This window comes from Triturus cristatus, chromosome 10, assembly GCF_964204655.1.
Source record: "Triturus cristatus chromosome 10, aTriCri1.1, whole genome shotgun sequence".
Classification (NCBI taxonomy): Eukaryota; Metazoa; Chordata; class Amphibia; order Caudata; family Salamandridae; genus Triturus; species Triturus cristatus.
Genome location: NC_140593.1, coordinates 1088585404 through 1088605127, shown reverse-complemented (window position 1 = coordinate 1088605127; position 19724 = coordinate 1088585404). Strand labels below are relative to the sequence as shown.

General features: G+C 43.5%; 1 protein-coding gene across 2 annotated transcripts in view; it reads right to left on the bottom strand.

Annotated features, from left to right (window-relative positions):
• Positions 1-16657, bottom strand: part of IL4R (interleukin 4 receptor) — a 169893-nt gene extending 153236 nt beyond the window's left edge. Inside the window, exon 1 of one of the 2 annotated variants that reach the window (XM_085629267.1) lies at positions 16412-16657. The gene's annotated coding sequence lies outside the window, so the exon portion shown is untranslated. The remainder of the gene's footprint in view (positions 1-16411) is intronic. The other variant, XM_085629268.1, reaches the window with a different exon arrangement.
• Between the last annotated feature and the right edge of the window lie 3067 nt (positions 16658-19724).

Below are 19724 nucleotides of genomic sequence, written 5' to 3'. Positions count from 1 at the left end.
CGACAGGGTCTCTGTACTTTGGGCCTCCCGTTATTAGCACGATCAGCATTGCGGCTTATCTCGTAACACGTGGCTGGCATGCTAGCCTCTGACTTGTAATCTGTGGCGTTGCTACAAGCAGAAGCAGGTGCAGTGGCACCGGCGTCAAAGGGTGTGAGGGGCCCACTGCACCACAATTAGTGGTGGGGGTTTTAATACTGATCCAAGGAAAGGGTGTCTGTTTTTTAGGTTTTGCCTTACCCGCACTTGCGCTGTGCTTGAGAAATTTATTGTTTTTAATATAAACTTAAAAAGGAGCATGCATCCAGCCTCCTCTCTTTCCTGGCATTGGTTGCTGTGCGTGACCCTTACCTTTCCTCCATTTCTACTGGCTGTAACATATTTTCCTGCATTTACCAATGTTTGTTCCTCGTCTGCTTCTCTTATCAGTTCCCGCCACCAAAATACTGTTTACATCCACTTTGGTAGAACAATATTTTCATAAAGTTCTGCCTTTTACTATGGCAGCATATGTATATAAAAATGTATCACCCGGAGAGGTTACGTGATTCGCTTAGTGTCACAGGGTGTTGTGCGATGCCACCGAAACTCGAACCGGGATCCTCAGCTCTAGAGTCAGCAGCTCTGGCCGCAGCACCACATCCTCTCCACTCCTGTGTTATCTGTCATGGAGCTCTTTCCTTCTCCCGGATGATGATTGATGAAAACTCTTTATTCATTACATAGGCAAAAGCGATTCGTTACCAATGCTTGTACCTCTTGTTTGCACTAGGGCCCGCATCAACCTTGCAAAGCCACTGCTTGCAGAGTAACTTTATTCTGATAACTTCTCTTAATTAAAACAGCTGCCCTAAAAACCTATTCTCTGCACCTGTTCTATGGGTCTAGCACATTTAGGCAAGTTCGAGCCTTGTGTTAGCCAAAACCTTTTGATTTTACTAAAATAATATGTAAGATATGCTTACTTGAAGCGACTTTCAGCCAGCTCTCGTAATCCATTGGTCTGTTGTGTCATTAACATTTTGCTTCCGCCCACTACGGCATACAGCCTGTGGCAATGGACCAGCCTACTTAAGCCACTGGTTAACTTCACTTGCAGTGACTGCAATTTGCGCTTTCACAAGGTGGACAGCCACAGACTAGGCAGTGTTGTTGAGTCAGTGTTTTTAGGTCTCGCCTAGCGACGCAGCGCATGCACTGCTCGCTTTGCGAGATCTATTGTCATCGGAAGGAGGACAGGAGATGTGCATGTACAGACAGAAGATGTGCACGCGTAGGGCTCGTTTCAGCACAACGCGCGCATGGTGCGCTTTCACTTTCCCTCCCTCCCCCCATCGGCTCCAGATCATCTCGGAAGCTCCCGGGGACCCTGCACGACGTCAGCAGTAACACGTGCATGGCGCGCTTTCACTTTTTTAGGAGCAGCCGTCCAAGGTGACGTTCAGGAAGGAGCCGCGGTCGACATTGCCCGCAGGAGTACGAGTGGGAAGACGAGGAAGCGTGCTTGGACATTCGCGGAACCCCGCAGTAGAGGCGCTTTTCTTTTTGTATGGCTCTTGGTGTGTTGCAGTAGATGGTTGGACATAACGATTTTCATTTATAGCAGCCAGTGAAGTTTTGTGGGAAGGCACACTATACTATTACAATTTTTGCTTTCTTGATTTGATATTATATAAATACAATGGTTCTGTCTGGAATTTCTAATTTCTTTTAGAAAGTTCAAAAAATATTCATTACATGTAACAGATATCAGATAAATGAGGAAAAAAAAGGGGAGAAAAAAAAAGCACACACCAATGAAGTTTGCAATTTGGTAATTTAAGGGAATAAAGTATTATGGGCTGTCGTAATACATAAGTTCAAAAGAGCAAAATATTGGTGACTTGTGGTGATAAAGTGACATGTGATGATAAATAGTATATACAATATATTTCAAATGCGGTAAAAGTGAATAAGTGGAATAGAAAGGTACATTATTTCTTGATATGTCTTTATGGTTTTTCACATATGCTACAAGATCCTATATGAATTAATCTGTGATCAGAAGCATTGTGTAGACATATAAGGGTGCGTCGACGTTTCGACCCCGTGTACTGCGCAAAATATAATAAGCGTCCCAGTGGGTCTTCCTCAGGACAGTGCAGATGGGTATACAGCCTACGGAATCAATAAAAGCTAGTTTAGGGTGTGTGCTCAGAGATCAGGCAGAAAAGGACTGTTCTCTATGAGGGTAAAAAAAACTTACCCAAGCGCAGATTTTGGTTAATATCTGGTGGCGAGAAGGTTTTCTCAGTCAAAGTTGTAGTCCTGGTGAATCAGGAGGAGGCCTATGGAGTGATAATAAGGTTATAAACACTCCCATGATAGCGATTATCAGGGCTTAATACAGGGGGAAAGGCCTCCTGGAAACAACAACATTTACATACCACAGGAGTGTTAGTGGCTTTGGGGTCGGTAGTTCTTCAGGTGAGAAATAAGTTTGCTTTCATGCTGGGGGAAGCATTCTTTCGCCAACAGCTGGCCAGTAAAAATATCTCAGAAACCTGTGTAAAACGTACAAGCCACAGACTCAAATCAAAGCGGAGCCCGCTGTACTCATAGTGCAAGATTCACTTTTGGGGAGTGTGCGGGGGGCAGTTTCCCATATTTTTGACAGCAATAAACACGCCCACTACAACAGTGGAGTCTCTGAAGTCAAATATAAAACTTGTGGAGCAGAAAGAAAGCACAACCACCTTGGTCCTCTATTGCACTCACTCTGCAGTATCTCTGAGAGGGCAGAAGCACAGCTGGTGTCACGAGTCAGAGGAAGGGGTTGTGCACTTCGGGGAAAAAAAGAACAAGCATTTGCAATGCAATAGGTCTCGCATTTGCAAGAGTTTGAGCTATTGGCATTGTAAATGACAATGCCTTTTATTTATGTGTTGGTTTTGAAAACAGATAAACTTAAGGCATTTTACAATGGCAATAGCTTAAACTCTCACGAATGCGAGACCTATTGCATTGCAAATGCTTGTTGTTTTTACTTTAACATTTCTTTAGTGTTGCCTCATGTGATGGCAGGGTATCAAGGACATCTGAAGTGAGCGAATGGCACCGTTCAGCGTTATCATTTATGTCTCCTGACAATACTGTTGCAAATTTCTTTTGGTGTGGCCTTTGTTTGTCTGGCTCCTATTATTTCCTGGACTCTGTTTCACCAATGGTACTTTAATGATCTTTGCTCAGAAAGAAAAACAGACGTTATCCTGTTTAATCTGCAGCCCACTTTTAATACTTGTTTAGACATAGGTAGGGTATTTTTGGGTTTTAGTATCCAAAATGTTATACTGTGAACACTCTTTCCTTCCTTCTTTCCATCTTCTGTCTTTTTTACCTACATTCCTTCCTCCTTCCTCTTTCCTGCTTATTTCCGTTCTTTCTTTTTGCCTTCTTTCCGTCCTTTATTTTTTGCCTTTTCTTCTTTCTTTTTTACCTTCTACCTATTTATCTTACCTTCTTTCTTTCCTTTTCCCTTCCTAGCTCTCTTTTCATTTTTGGCCGACATTCTCTCTATCTTTTGCCTTCCATCTTTCTTTCCATTTAACATTCATTCTTTCCTTCTTTCTTTTCTTGTTTGCCTTCTTTCCCACCTTTTCTTATTTCTTTCATTTGTCTTTTCTTCCTTCAGTTCTTTCTTTACGGCCTTTTTTCTTTCTTTCCTTCTTTCTTTCTCGCATTGTTTCTTGCCTCGTTTCCTTTTTTCTTTCATTCTTCCCCTTTCTTTTTTGCCTCCTTTCTTTAGTCATTCCTTCTTTCTTCCTTCCCTCCTTTTACCTCTATCCTTTCTTTCATTCTTTTTTTCCTTCCTTCTTTTTTGCTTTTCCTTTTTCTTTCTTGCCTTCTTTTTTCCTTTCCCGTCTCTTCTGTTCCTTCTTTCATTTTTTACCTTCATCTCTTCCTTACTTTTTTGCCTTCCATCCCGTTTTAACTTTCTTCCTTTCTTTTTTATTTAATCTGCTGTCATTGCTTTCTTTCCTTCTTTCTTGCCTTTTTAATTTCTTGCCTTCTTTCTCAAAGGCAAGAGGATGGCAGCCAATGCCACACGGATCAGCTTTTTTAGATCTGTGTTAGATAAGACCTTTCGATTTTAGTAAACGTTTAATAGTTGCTTATAGGGGTTTTAAGCCAGACTTCATCCATTAAGTTGTGATTATGCCACTCACATTTCTCTTCCAACTACTCTAGCATGTGTCATCCCACTTCAGCCATTGACTTAATTCACTATGAGTTACCATTTCACAAAGAGCACATCCACACACATAGTTTCCTACTATGCAGGGACATCTTACGGATTTTGGGGGCCATGGGCCAAATGTATTTTGAGGGCCCCCGTTTGGAACAGCTTTCGAATTTATGATTACCTTTCAGCTCCTTCATGCCCTCTTTGGCCAGACGACTGACCGTGCACAGACACACTCGTCCAATTTCTAAATGTGTTTACATCTAATATTCAGGGATACTAATGTGGGTTTTCAATATTGTAACACATCAGCTGCTAATATTGCAAATAATCTCTGTGACACTCTCTCATATGTGAGGTCCTGTTTTGATTTAAAAGAATCTTTTTTATGGATGTTGTATGAAACATAAACACATTTGTCTGCAAAATGTCTATAATAGACTCACACACCAACGACTGTAAAAATAATTTAAAGAAAAATGCTACTTAAAGGAATGTGTTTAAGAATGTTTCACGGTCATCAGGGCAAGACTCTCTGCAGAACAGAGCTGGCTCTATTAGGGGGCCTCCTGAAATGCTGGGGCCCTGGGCCAGAGCCCACTTTGCCCGTGCCTTAAAACGTCTCTGCTGCTACCATCCCAGGGAGTATTATGGTAATGTTTCTTTCTTCAAGACACCTCAGGGCATGAGTTTGCGCTTTATAAGTCATATTTACATTACATTTCTTGAGACCAAAAAACATATTTGCCTTTAGCCAATTTTTTTTTTTTTTTTATTTGATAAGGGCCCAGCAGCTCCTCAAACAATAAAGTTTTTCAAAAACCATGACAAAACAAAACAAGAATTGCCAAGAAGCTGGCAGCCAATGCCAGACCTGTTGGTTTCGACAATGGTTGCTTAGAGGAGCTATCATGACTTTGCATTTGTACGAAAACATGTCTACTTGCCACAATCAACATCTGGGAGATGGGGGAGCAGCTGAGGAGGATCCCTGCAGTTCAGGGAGAATCATGGGTACGTGCTGTACCATGGTGTAAACAGAGAGAGGGTTCAGAGTACAGCAGGGAAACACCCTACGTGTGTGGGAAAATAAAGGATGCATTTTCTGTAAAGTTTTAAAAATCAGCAAAAAAATCAAATAATCTAAGGAAGCCAGCCTATAGATGTAAGCTTCTTGTAGAAGTGACAGACTCCCAATGCATTCGGGCGTATTACGCCCTTCGTCAGGGGAAATCTACAAGTTGAATAAACAATACGTCTGAATCAATTATACAAGCACTCTAACATTATGAGAAATACAATATATGCACATTAAGGGTGCTGGTCCATTAAGGTTAGAAGGCAATCCAACCTAATTATTGACAGAATTCAAAATGTCTAGTCATGCCTTACAAAAAGGAAAAAACAAGCATTGGCATAGCCAATAGGTCTCGGCTTTGGGACCTTATAAGTGTTTAGTTATGCAGCACAATATCCTTGGTGCAACATCAAGTGTTGCATGGCTAAACACGTATAAGGTCCCAAAGGCGAGGCCAATTAGCTATGCCAATGCTTGTTCTGGCATGCTGTAATCCTGCCAACAGAGAAGATTTGCCAACTTAAACAGGAGTCTCCCCAGGCGATCACATAATGAAACACATGCTAATACTTGCACGTAAACTTGCAGATGCATTTCTTTGAAGAAAATACTGACAGTTTCACATTTTTCTATGCATGTTGTGCACTATTTTGATTTTCAAGATGGAAAGGTAGTATATACCCAGCAGCCACTCAATGTATCTCAATACAAGAGAGTAGTATATGCTTCGACCTGAACAGGAAACAAACTGTAAAAACATTCAAAGACCTACATTAAAAAAACCAGGACCATTCATTTAGCAAATGTTCCTTCAACAAATGGAGAAGGCTGCAGACCGCCTCTGCAGCTTTCAGAAGGAGCAGGTTTGTTGTTTTCTTGTTGATATACAGAACTGCCATCTCTTGTGCACTCCTTGCTTTTGCTTGCACGCTTCACCACTGTGCTTCCACTGACAGAAGTACAGGTTGATGACTGCAGAGCGGGCGCAAGATTTGGTCAAACAAACCTTTAGAACAGTGTCACAGCTATAATACACAAACATTACTTTATATGAAGAGTCTGAACAGGACTCAGTGGTTCAGCATCTATACGTGTGACAAAAGACCCAACCCAGTCTACTTTTGTGAGGATGCATATGGACTTTGAGAGCATTCACCTACCTCAGCAAATACTTATTAATTCAAAGTGCTTGGCATCCACCACAGGTCCAGAAGGTTTGGACCGATGATTACAAATTTCCACTCTATATAAGTTTACATTGAAAGAATATCAAAACAGCGCTTATTTACGTGGAGATGATTTCCTGAAAACAACTGGAATAATTTGGCTCTACTGGACAGCCTGGCTCCAGAGACCTGAAGCTGTAGCTCGCTTCACAGAAGACCGAATAAAACCTATCGCGCCGGGTCATCGCTCACAAAACTTTACTTTATCACGCGCATGGTATAGCTTACTAGTCAAAACAGTCACTCTATCAACAAAAATACGTTTGAAATATTCATAGAATAAGCAATATTTGAAATCATAAATTTTCAAGGAAAAACCTTATGGGAGGGTAGTAATGATGGTAGCGTACTCGAATTCTGCTTTCCTTCAGGTGTCTGTGTGGAGACAATCTGCTATGTACAGGGTCGAAACCTTTTGTTCGTCACCTGCCACAATAGAAGCATGTGAGAACCGTGCAACACTACCGCTACCGGCCAAACTCTTGCTCTACGACAGTGGTCCGAACGCGTTATGCAATACATGCCACAGTAAGTGTGTGGAGGAGTACAAAGCCCCATTGACAATATCCCCCAGTTTCTCTGCCCAAGACTAATAAGACGCTTAATGTATTCCCAAATAGCAGGCAGTGTTCACTAAAACGTATAGTGCCCTACGGAGGGGGAATGCTCTGTGCAATGAAATCCCGGGCATACCACCGGCAATGAAATAACTTACACACTTATCTGTTAAGAATCCACATCACTGACCAACGTATCTCAAATGTGTATACACAGTAGTATTTAATGTTATATTAGCAACTTGTGCCACAGATCAGAAGTGCGCATGTTACCCAACATTGAAGTAAGCAGGTTATGAGCAAGATAAGGTTTCCTGCAAAGGGTCAAACTTCTCTCATTTGACACTAGTGACAAGACCGAAGGAAACAACGGGTCTTTGTTCATACTTCACATGCTCCTTATCTCCGTTCTCATACTGAGCAACATTAGGCTGCACTTTTGTCTTCCGGTGTCTGGAAATATCAAACAGTCACAACCGTAAAACTGTGTGGTAAGGACAGGATTCTATTTGCTTCTCGCGTTCACAAAGCGGTAACTTACAGTATTTGAGCCTGAGGGCCATCAAAAAGGGGGCTACTGCTTTCCCCATCCACCACTCAAAGTGCAATTCAAGGGACTACGTCATTCAACGCCATGATAAATCGTGCCAGAGAGAGCTCTTTGAAAATGCCAACACTGCCATGCTTACGGAATGACCAAGGCACCAGGCAACCAATGCACTAGTAGGCATGACCGTGTCTACTGATGTGGAACCGCAAATGCTTCGATAACCAGCAAAGCCATGCTTATAACCCAGATATGCTGCTGCAAAATTGCAGTTTTTGTGCAGACAGACCATGCACATCTCAGATCAAAGCCTTTTTAAACTTGCAACTAGTGGTACCGAATTATTCAGTAAACAAGACAAAATACATAAAAGAATGGGGGACTGACAAAATATACTAGGTGTAGACACTCCGTTCTGTTACAGGTTCTAATTCATATTTTTTTAATCCCCCCAAAAAATTGTATTTAGGAAAAATCGATTAGAAAACAAAATGGTGCAGACAAAATGAGTATGTGTCTCTCCGCTTGGCAGAGTATGCTGAAGGTCGACAGTCCAATTGGCGCCGTGCTCCCATTGAAGCATCCAGACTGAAAGCTTCGAGTAAGGGCTGGATCTCTCGCACTTTGGGTCCGGACCTCTCTAGCCCCAACTACTCAGGCACTGCTGCTTCTTTGGCGCGCCTTCTATCGGGCGGCAATGACAAATTATTTGTGTTTTTCCCCCAAACCCAAAAGGGTGCGCACACAAAAAAAAAATGTATCATTTGTTGATAAATTCCAGTTCAATTCTGATAAACAATTTCTAGCCACAGCAATATAAGTTTAAATGTTGAGGCGATTTGAACCTGAACAGAAGCAGTTAGTCTGCATCTTGAGGTAAACACACAGGCTCACCTCAGATAATAGTTATTAAAACTATAGTACAGGACATAGATTGTGTATGATGGCATACAATTCATTTAGGAGTCTACAGAAGGTGAGAAAGTGCAATTAAGCTGTAACATTCCTCCTTGGGAGCCCTTCGGTTTAAAACTACGGGTCGCATCAGAGGCCTACTAGCATAGAACCAGCACTACTGTCCCTCCTTGGTAAAAGCAGACATTCGCATCCCACACTAAAAGCAATAGTACTTACCTAGTAAGGCTTGGCATTTTACACTCCAACTGTGAATTCTAGTGCTCTCTCCTGTCTTGGCAATACCTGGCCTTTAAGCCCACTGCAAGCTACCGAAGCTTCAGCAGCAGTGACCCGTGTATTAACAAGCATTGGCTGCGAAAGTGAAAGTGATGAATGCCGCGAAAGTGAAAGTGATCGCGCGGCCTGCTACAGTATAGGGAGGGGGGGGTGGAGTGGAGGACAGCCGATCTGCGGTGGGGGAGGGAATTGAAGCACAGAGAGAGACACGCAAGGGGGGGGGAGGGGATTGAAGCGTGGAGAGAGGCACGCAAAGCGCGCGCCCAGGCACATGTACTCAAGCTCTAGGTTGCACTTTTTTTTACCCCTTACTAAAAGTCGAGCAAGCAGCGCATGCGCTGCTCTAGGCTCGACCTAATAAGGAAATCAAAGGTTGGAAAATTGAAAGATTGGCAGTTTAAGAACATAGCCATCACCAACAGTAGAGAACTGACTGTTTAATGGCAGCAGATGATGTAGAAAGAGTTGATACAAACACTTCTCTGTTGAGTAGTTGTTTGATCTGTTTGTTGAGTAAATCCTCCCTCTCTATTTGTTGCGCTCGTTGTTCTGCTGAGTTAACTACCTCAACTGGATAACCTCTGGATAAGAATCTGCTCCTAATGTCTTGCATAGAAGTTGCTAGCTTAGATGTATCAGAAGTGATCCGTTTCACTCTGAGATATTGAGAATATGGAAGATGACGCTTGAGTGGCGTGGGATGAAATCTCCTGAATAGAAGAGAGTTATTGCGATCCGTGGGTTTCTTGAACACAGAAGTGGAGATGCTTGTCCCCTTCAGCTCGAAGAGAACATCCAAGTAGGATATTTGACGTTGATCTAAAGAATGTGTGAACTTAATCCTGGGATGACTAATGTTCGAGATCGTCATGTTATGCATCAGCTTGTTTTTGGTTCCCTTCCAGATTATTAAAATATCATCAATGTATCTCCTGTAAAGAATCAAGTGATCATACCAGTCAGGGTCGTATAGAATGTAGGTCAATTCAAATTGCATCATGTAAATTTTTGCATAGCTGGGGGCCCCAGAAAAGTATATGGATGTTCCATTGGTCTGTAAAAAGAATCTATCTTTCCATCTGAAGTAACTGTGAAACAGTGCAAATTGAAGGAGTTGAAGTAATAACACCTTATTTGCTTGGACCTCATCCTGACGTTAAAAGAGCCCATTCCACAGGTGCTTACAGATCGTACTATGCGCTGTAGGAATGTGTCCAAATAGTGGCCCAACGTTTCATGCAGAGAACCGCATCCAGATACAATGGGTCTTAAAGGAGGATCATTTAAAGACGTGTGTACTTTAGGAAGCACATATATATCATGGGGCATCTGGGATGCTTCGTGAGTAAAAACTCTTGCTTTTTATTTGAAATCCAAGCCATCTCCTTAGCATGTGATACCATTTCAAATATTCTTTCTGGAACTCCTCTGTAGGGTCTTGTGCAAGAGGTCTATAGGTGGTTTCATCCTGCAGAATCGTGTCAACTTTGGTTTCATAGAAACTTCGATCCATAGCGACCCAAGCCTCACCTTTGTCAGCTGGAGTCAGGTACAATGACCTGTTGCTTCTGAGTGATTTAAATGCTGCCTTATCAGATTTGGAGAAGTTGCTATGTTTGGAGGAAACTGTTGACCGTTTTAAAATATCTTTTTTCACTAGAGTTTGAAAAGAATCAATCACCCTGTGTGACATCGGGGGGCTGAAGGTACATTTGGGTCTGAACTCTCGGTATTCGGCAGATGATTGAGCATCAGAATCACTGATCTGATTAGCGAAAAAATACCGGGGACGTAGTTTTCTGGTGAATTTATATAAAGCCACTTCGGCATCAAGAGGTTTGGTGTGGAACGTAGGAACAAAAGGTGTGCCTTTGTTGAGTAGAGCTATTTGTGATCGAGATAAGGAATTGGAAGAAATATTGATTACGTTGGTTTCTTCTGTCTGCGGCCTGACCCTGCTGGCTTTGTTGTGTCCATGACCTCTACGGGTTTTATTGCGTCTGGTTGAACAGTGTGTGAACTCGTTGGTGGATGTTTGTCTGCTGCACTGATGTCTAAAAAAAAAATACACCTTGGGAGCGGAAATTGTGTTTAAGGTGCCCTCGCTGGTAACAGATGCTGAGGTAGAGGGAACTGGAGCCAGAGTTATTTGAGTATCACTTATGGAAGCCAGACTCTCCTCTGACGATGTAGTACCCTGTAGTTCCTCTTTTGGGCTTACACTTCCGCCCAGGACTACACCTCTTCAGGCTTATAATCTATTGTATCCCTTTTGAATTCCCTCACCTTCCTTTCATGTATTTCTTTTGCGTAAACATCCAATCTACTGTTGATGTCTTTCAAAGTGGATGCCCAATCTTCAGCCTCCATGCGTGGACTAAGTGATGCTTGGTTCCTGAATTTCTTGTTCTAGACCTACTTATACAGTGGAAAGTTCTTCTACTATGAGAAGGATCAAGTCTAACAATCATATATTTAGTATACACTACCATTTCTCCATAAATGTTTTGTTCGTCTTAAATAACATGGTTTTTTTGGTGCAAATATAGCTGTGTTGGGCTGACTGAAAACTGAATAAGTAGGCAAAAACATCAGGCATGGTTTGATGGACTGGGCTGACAGGTCAGGGTGTTGGCCAGTTATTGGCTGATTGTGGGACCATTTTATGGTCTGCTTGGCCAGCTTTTACTGTTGATTTCCCTGATATTAAAACAAACATTGCCTGCATCAAGCTAAAGTTCTCTGTGCTTTGCAAAACACATTCACAACGTGTCTTTACAAGTTCAAAGTTGCCCCAATTTGCAAACATGGGCCACTTTTTTAGCTATCTAATTCGATATTAGGGGGGGGGGGGGGGGCACTTTAATTTTGGATGCCCGGAACCATTTTGTGTCCCAGTCCGACCTTGGAAGTGGCAATAAAGTATAAACCAGCTGCAGAGGAGGTATTTAAACTAAAAACTCATTGACAACCTTGGCTCCGATGGTAAAGTTGCGGGCACTGCCCGTGTACACTATAGATGCTAGGAGGAGATAATCTGGAGAATGCAGATGTAACTGGCGGGTGCAATTCAATCATTTCAGTCTTTAACCAGATACACCATCGGCTAGCGTTATTGCTCCACACCATCAATAACATTTGGGGCTCATTCTATTCCTTTCCTCATCTGGGCGACATTAGCGACTAGTTTCATAGCACTAACCATGACAGGGAGGGCGTCGGAGCGCTGTACGGTCAGAAGATCATCATGTTATGGGCAACAGATATTTATCTAATGTATAGTGTTAAAAGAAAAAATACAGAAAGTAGGGTGTTGGGGGGCAATCAAGAGAGCTTTGTCTTGGGGAGGACTGCAAGACAGATCAGGTAGTCCTGTGCCCAGCTCAATGGAGTTCAAGGGACTGCTTTCATTCCTAGGCTTACAAGGGCAAATTTACAGATTACTCACTTAACTCTATCCGCACTTGTGGCTTTGTGGCGTTACTGATGTTTACCACAGTGACACTGGAGGTTGGTTTTATCACTGTGTCCCTGTCCAACAATTTAAAACCTGGCCTTGTTATGGAGTCCTCATGATACACTCTATGCTTGCCCACTGGGACATGGGCGCTGGGAGCAGGGGTGATGGGGGTACTGCAGCATTACCAGGAATACTCATGTTGGAGTTCAGAAGGTCAATAAAGATGCTTTCAAACTGTGTGTTTATCTTGTCACATTTGTTGCACATCGAAAGACAAGGGTCAAATGTCAGGTTAGGTCTTCTATCAAATTGCTGCTGATTCATAAACTGGAGTGTACTTTGGTTTCTCTCACTGCAAACAGAGAGGACTTTGTACAAGTGATCTGGGTGGCAATCCTGCCGGGATACAACAAATTAAATGGAGAGGCTGTAGGATACAGAGCAAACAAGGCACATTTTTGTAACTCTGAAGTGTGATGGAAACAAATATTATAATAGGATCAAAACAAGTCATGACACTTAACATGGTGATGCACAAATTATAAATATTCACTGACACCCAATTTCCACACATTATCATTATGTGCTGTATAGTTTTACCAGTAAAACTGCATTTCTACGCAAATGTAGTGGCTATTTCAACAGACAATGCACTGTCTGTCAATCACGGCACGCTCACGAGTGCTCCAAAATCAACCACCAGCTACATACCACTTACCACTCTCTCCTGCTGGATGGGCATGGCACACTTGCTACATTTATTTTTTGTCCAACGCTTGGATTTTTCAGAATCCCTAAAACTTCAGTGATGTAACATTAACGGCAGCACCCCCACTCTGAAAATTGTCCCACCTTAGGATAAGAATTAGATTGCAATGAATTACATTTGTATAGAGCCTCATGCATCCAAAGAGGTGCCAATGCGCTTTATCAAGCAGGCAGCTAACCTAGGGTGGCGCTTTGCTGAAAGATGTGAGGTATATGTGGGAAGTTGCGTAGTGTCGTGCGTGACTGGCCCGGCTGTTGGGTCACCGTGACGGTGCTCTTACGTGGGAAGCAGCCGAGAGTTCCAAAGTACATTATAAACACAGTTCCCCACTACACTATGTAGAAAACCCTCCTTCATCATACAGTAAGACAACAGCAGCGGCATGTATAGGTCCCAGGGGGAACTTTTTTAGGTCTCGCCTGAGCCAACGCGCATGTGCTGCTCTGCGAGGCTTCTAGTAAGGACTTCCAACCTAGACCACACGCTAGTGTGTGTACTTTTATTTTTGCTCACACGCTATTGGCATTTGCATGCATCTTTCTAAGAAAGACAGCACGCAATTGGCCAAAGGCGGGTGCATGTCCCGCCTTCTCTCTCCCCTGGTCCAGGGAGCTCGGTCGTGAGCAGCGGCCCCGCACTGTGCCTGCTGCATTCCTTAAATTCTTTGCAGTCCGCGTGCACGCACCACTCGTGCGCTTTTTTTTATTTTCTTCTTGCGTCTTTGCAGCGCGTGCACTACTCGCGGGCTCACTGAACCAACATCTCTCACCTTCGAATGTAGGACTCCAAATACCAGAATGCACCTTGTCCGCATCTACCCGAGCATCGACCACAGAGCTCTGCCATTCTCGATTAGGGGTGACACCAAACTTCATGACGTCAAGACATTGTGTTGCCCCACGCCCTGTGTGTTAACCAGATTTATCCAATGTAAGTCGATTTTTGGAAAGTGGGGTTTCTTGGTCTTCCTGTGTTTGCAGCAGTCCACGACCAGAGATGGTAACTACAGCTAAAATGGAGGGACCTTTGATGGAGAAACACCATAACAACTGTGTTAGTTCGGTAATTGCAGCTCCCAGGAGGGAAGGACTACATCAGGACTCGCCCTCGGGATAGAAAAAAACCCGCTTTTTTTTTAGAAAGCTTTTTACACTGCTTTTGAAGCAGTGTTTTGAAAATGTCCCGGCGAACCTGACAGAAAGCGCTCACTCTGCATTCGCAGGGGAGGGGGTGGGCTCTCCGTCCCTTCCATTGATGAAAGTGCTCTTGTGGAGAGCCTGACGTGCAGCTTCCAACCCCAGATTCCAGATAAATCCGCCTGACAGCGAGTCTACACAATTAAAAGCTTTAATTAGCGGAGCCTCCATTTTCTTTTCGTCCTGATCAGTTTTATCTAATGAGATCTAGGCCCTGGCTTAGATCTGCGCCGAATGACATGTCCGAAGTGAATGAGAGCCGCACCGCAAACAAATCATTTAATTAACAAAATTGGCCTATAAGAGAGAGGAATATTAACCAGGGCCGAGGCATGCGTGTCTTAAAGGCCCAGGGTGGCCGTGCACTGATGAGGTACTGCTGGTATCCAAGATGGGTAGAGAGTAAATTGTGTTTTGAAGTGCGAAAATGACATGCACTGGTGCGTTTTGGTCTCTTGTATTTTTGTTGCATGGGTAGGCTGGCGTACGAGGCAGTGCAATATGTAGTTTAGGCTCGGGTGAACTAAGGACCCACTTACCATGGGTCTGTGTTCTCTTGGGAGATGAGGGACATGTTTTAAGCGTTTCAGTCGGTGGAAGGTGGATTAGACTAATCCCCCTATTTCTAAGTTGAAACATGGGCCAGCATCTTTTATCATTCCTAACTTTCTTACCTTGGATTTGATTGGGACAGTGGTATCTAAGGAGGTGAGAGTGTACTCTGTATGAGTTTTTCATTCCTTGACCTTTAGAAGGTTTTTTTGGTATCTGCTGCGACACTTGAACGTTTTTTTCTTTGACTTTCTGTTTCGTATGGCCCGAAGGTAGATTTTGTGTTGGGTGCATACAACCCCACTGGCTCTCCTGTTGGTAAGAAGCGCCATGTAGCTATTAAACAGGAAGTCTACATGTGGCGGAGTTTGTGTGGGAGGGAATAGAGGGTATCCCACTTGTCTATCGGAGCTGGCCTAATTCTACAGTCCTTGCAGACTGCCGGGGATCCTGACTGTCTCTAACAGCACGAAAGTTAATTGCATATTCTTGTACGTTCATTCGTACATTGGATTGGCGCATCCTATTCGCCAGCATGTGTAAGTCTTTATTGATTGACTGCCTCTAGGGGTTTTTCCAGGGTCATGCAAGCACTTTGACATTCTTATGCAGAAATTTTACGCCAGGATTTGAAAGAATAGTTTCTTAATTTTACCATCTTGGCAGTGTGTAAGCAGGAATTTAGTGTTTTTCTGTCGAGATAGTAATGGTCTGAATTTAGTGACTGAGATCAAGGGAGAGTTTGTGGTACAGCCAGGACTATCGTGTATTTGCCGTTTGAAAGGATTAGTGAAGCTTGTGTGTTTCGTGCAGTTTTTGACAATATATAAACAAGCATTGGCATAGCCAATAGGTCTCGCCTTTGGGACCTTATAAGTGTTTAGTTATCCAGCACAATATCGTTGGTGCAACAACAATAACTGTTGCATGGCTAAACACTTATAATGTCCCAAAGGCGAGACCTATTGGCTATGCCAATGCTGGTTATTTATTTGTTGCAGTTTATACAGCGTAAACTCGATCCGGAGGTATTGGAGCGCTTTACACGGGCACCAGTTACGTTCCACAAGAACACATTCATTTTTTGGTCGGCACGGGGAGATTGAGCGATATGCCCAGAATCACAGGATGTTGAGCCGACGCCGAGACTGGTTCCCCAGCTCCAAATTCGGCAGATGTGGCCGTTACGCCACATCCTATTATGCAACCCATCGTAAAAGTAACTGTGTACCGTACATACAGTGTCAGCAATGCGACTCCCACGTCCCACGGATTACGGGAGTCCGTGGGAGAACAGAAACACGAGGCAGACCCAGAGTAAGAGTCGGTCCTAGCCAAGGAAGAGGCGCAGTCGACACGTGCCTTTCAAATGAACAGAAAATGTCCAAACTGCGATTTTCCGGGAAGACGCGAAACATAACATTCCAAATGAGTGGCGTATCATCAATGCTGACACTAGTTACACTTGGTAAAACACTGTATCTGAAAGGCAACTTCGACAGGTAACACACATTAGGGAAGAACACAATTCGCAAACTCTTTCCTTAAACGTCACTAAAACGATTAATCACAAATGTAAACAGGTCACAAAATCTAGAACCTGCACTTACGTCCAAAAGAAGCTCATCTGGGAACTAAATCAGTACGCTCTGCTCTGCAATTCCCAGACACACGAATAACAGCAAAGTGACCCCTCGTAGGACAGGTCCCCGTCCTACCTGCATCAGACACCAGCTTGCCCAGGTCGAGTTCATCAAGTTCCTCTTCCAAGAGCAAATGAAGTCTTTGACCCGCACCTTGTAGCCGAAGGACCTGAGACCTGCCTCCGCTCCTTAACTCTGTGTAACGTGAAACCCAAAGTTATCTCTAACTCTGCCCGTCACACGCTCCCAGCTCCTCCCCCGCGGGCAGCGCCAGGCCCCGCCCACAGCGCGCCCTGGCAAGCGCTGTAATTCCGTCCAGCAAATCTGGTCAAGTGGCTTCCGAGAACTCTCGAGCGTGACGTCTCGGGAGCCCTTCTGTAAATCATTAGAGGGAAAGTAAAGAAAATAGAATTTGGATTATTAAACTTCCGTGCGCGGCAGCTGTGAGCATGGGTTCAAGAGAGACATTTAAATAACCTGTTCCACTGGGATAAAAACATCTGGCACAGTAACAGGAACGCCACGGCAGCAAATGTGTTTTTATGAGGTTGGAGGCTGTGTTTATTCTGGTTCCAGCTCAATTTAGCTAAAAGATAAACAGCTTGAAGGAACGCTGTTGCCGTTCCATAATATTGAAATGGACCGGTCGATGTGCTTTGCAGGGAGGAGGCGAGCAAACTCCAACTCAACAACACGAAGGACACACCCTTACCCTCATACATCCCTGAATCTACTACAACGTTGTCTAACACACCCCCAACACAGCCATCCCAACTATTTAAACAAGCATCTGCAATGTAAAAAGTCTAGCATTGTACGCGAGTTTGAGCTATTGGCATTGTAAATGACAATGCCTTTTATTTATGTGTTGGTTTTTAAAACATAAATAAAAGGCATTGTCATTTACAATGCTAATAGATTAAACTCTTGAGACCTATTGCATTCCAAATACTTGTTTAAAAGTGTGTGTGTGTGTGTGTGGGAGGAGGGTTGCAAACAAGGTAGCAGAAGGAACACAGACGGTGTGTGGGGAAGCAAAACTGTGGGTGCGGGTGTGGGGAAGCAAAAATGATGGCGCGTTGGGGTAAGGGGCACGGAGGGCATAGGGAAGCAAACGATAGACAGAGCAATGTGGCGGGCAGGGGGAGAAAAGCAAATGAGCGAGGGCTACGTTAAACTGGGGGTGAAAGCACACCCTCTACAGGTAACTTGAGCCGAGGAGCAAAGCGCAGCGAGCTGCCACTTTGGAACTGAAGAAAGGCTCAGTAAAGCGCTCCAATACCTCCCGGTCGGGTTCGCGCTTGCGGTCGCGGGAGAGTGTGTCCAAAGAGACATTTGCAGCCAAAGAGTTTCTTCCTTTTTTGGATCCATTTCACAGAGGAACAAATTGAGAAAAGAGGGTAAGAGCCCCTGTGGATGTAGGGATGCTTCTCGGAGACACCATGAGCATTTTGGGATTTTGCTCCTAAAGTGGCCACATTGCGATAAAATAAGAGATAATTTGCTTTAGGAGAAGGAGGTGAATTGTGCGTGACCCTCAGTGGTGTGCTGACATTTCCCCCTAGAGGGCCTCAAGCCAAGGGAGGTACTTTCAGTCCATGATGGAATTCTGGTACCTAACAGTGACCCACAGCCCATTTTAGGTCTCTCCTACACAGGACATGAAGTTTGCTGCGAGAGGTATTGTTTAGACTTCATGTGTACAGTCACTGTACACCACTCCACTCTCTACTCAACGCCATTCTACTCTACGCCACTCCACCCTGCACCTCCACTCTACACTATGTAACTCCACCCCACTCCACTCTACGCCACTTTATGCCACTTCACTCTATGCCACTCCACCCTGCGGTACTCCACTTGACGCCACTCCACTTTATGCCACTCTACTCAATGCCACTCTGCACCACTCTACTCTATGGCACTCCACCCTACTCCACTCCATGCCACTCCACTCACTCTACCCCACTCAACGCAATGCCACTCTACGGCACTATACTCTATGCCAGTCTACTCTATGTCACTGTACTGCACACCACTCTACTCTACGCACTTCACTCTACTCCACTCCACTCCACTCTACCCCACTCCACGCAATGCCACTCTATGGCACTATACTCTATGCTAGTCTTCTCAATGTCACTGTACTGTACACCACTCTACTCTACGCCACTCAACTTGACACCACACCACTCCACCCCACTCTGCCACTCCACTCTACTCTTCGCCCATCCACTATTCTCCATGCCACACCACTAACTTTTTGCCATGCTGAACAGAAGCCACGCTGCTGTACAACATGGCTAAAAGACATTGGCAAAGCCAATAGTTCTCAGATAGGCGAGACCTATTAGCTTTGTCAGTTTTTTTTAGATATTTCTTTCTCATGACATCAAATAGAATTTAAGAAGAACAAGGAAGTTTTAAGGATTAAGTGTGGCAAGGCGAAATTTACTTTCCACAGGACCCAGAACTAAAACATTCTCCAGCAATCTGATCCTCCGCGGTAGCCCAGGAAGCAGATGTGATGGCCTCCAGGAGAAAACATCTTCTTTTCACTTATGCTAATTATACCTTGCCTCAAAAGCCAGCAGCGTGTGAACAAAAGAGGAACCACTAGCAGGATAAATGAAAAGATATTTAAAGAGAGGCCAACTTACTTTTTGTCACCTCTGGCAGAGAAACCTGAGTAAGATGATTTCATCATTTTAAGACATATTGTATGCATCACTTAAATGTTTAGAGGCAGTGCTGTACATAAGTTAACAGAAGGGACAGTAACTGCAAAATGGATTTCTTATGCTGACCATTTAATTATTAAAAAAACTTTTGTCAATTTTACAACACTAACAGTGAGTTACAAAAACACTGAAAAATACTGCAATCAATTCATCATACAAGGTTATAACAAAAGTAAAAAACATCACAAAATAATACTTTAGATTAGGTGAACAAAATAACCCCAATGATGGATGATCTGCCGTTGTTAGGGCATAACCAATAGAGAAAAATTGTCTTAAGGTAACAACATCAATTCATAATTGACTAACTAACACAAAGCTTATATCAATTGCCTCAAGCAGTATTTTTTTTATCTAAGAGCCTATGTGTTTTATAAATAACATTTTTTTGAAGAAACAATGTTGATCCTGGATAGTAGAAGTCAACGCGTTTTGGCCTTCCAATTATAGCCTCCTTAGGAGAATGCGGGACTAGCATTACCAAAACTCCAACTGATTAAAACCAAGGTACATAAGATTCTGAGGGCAAACTCCAAATA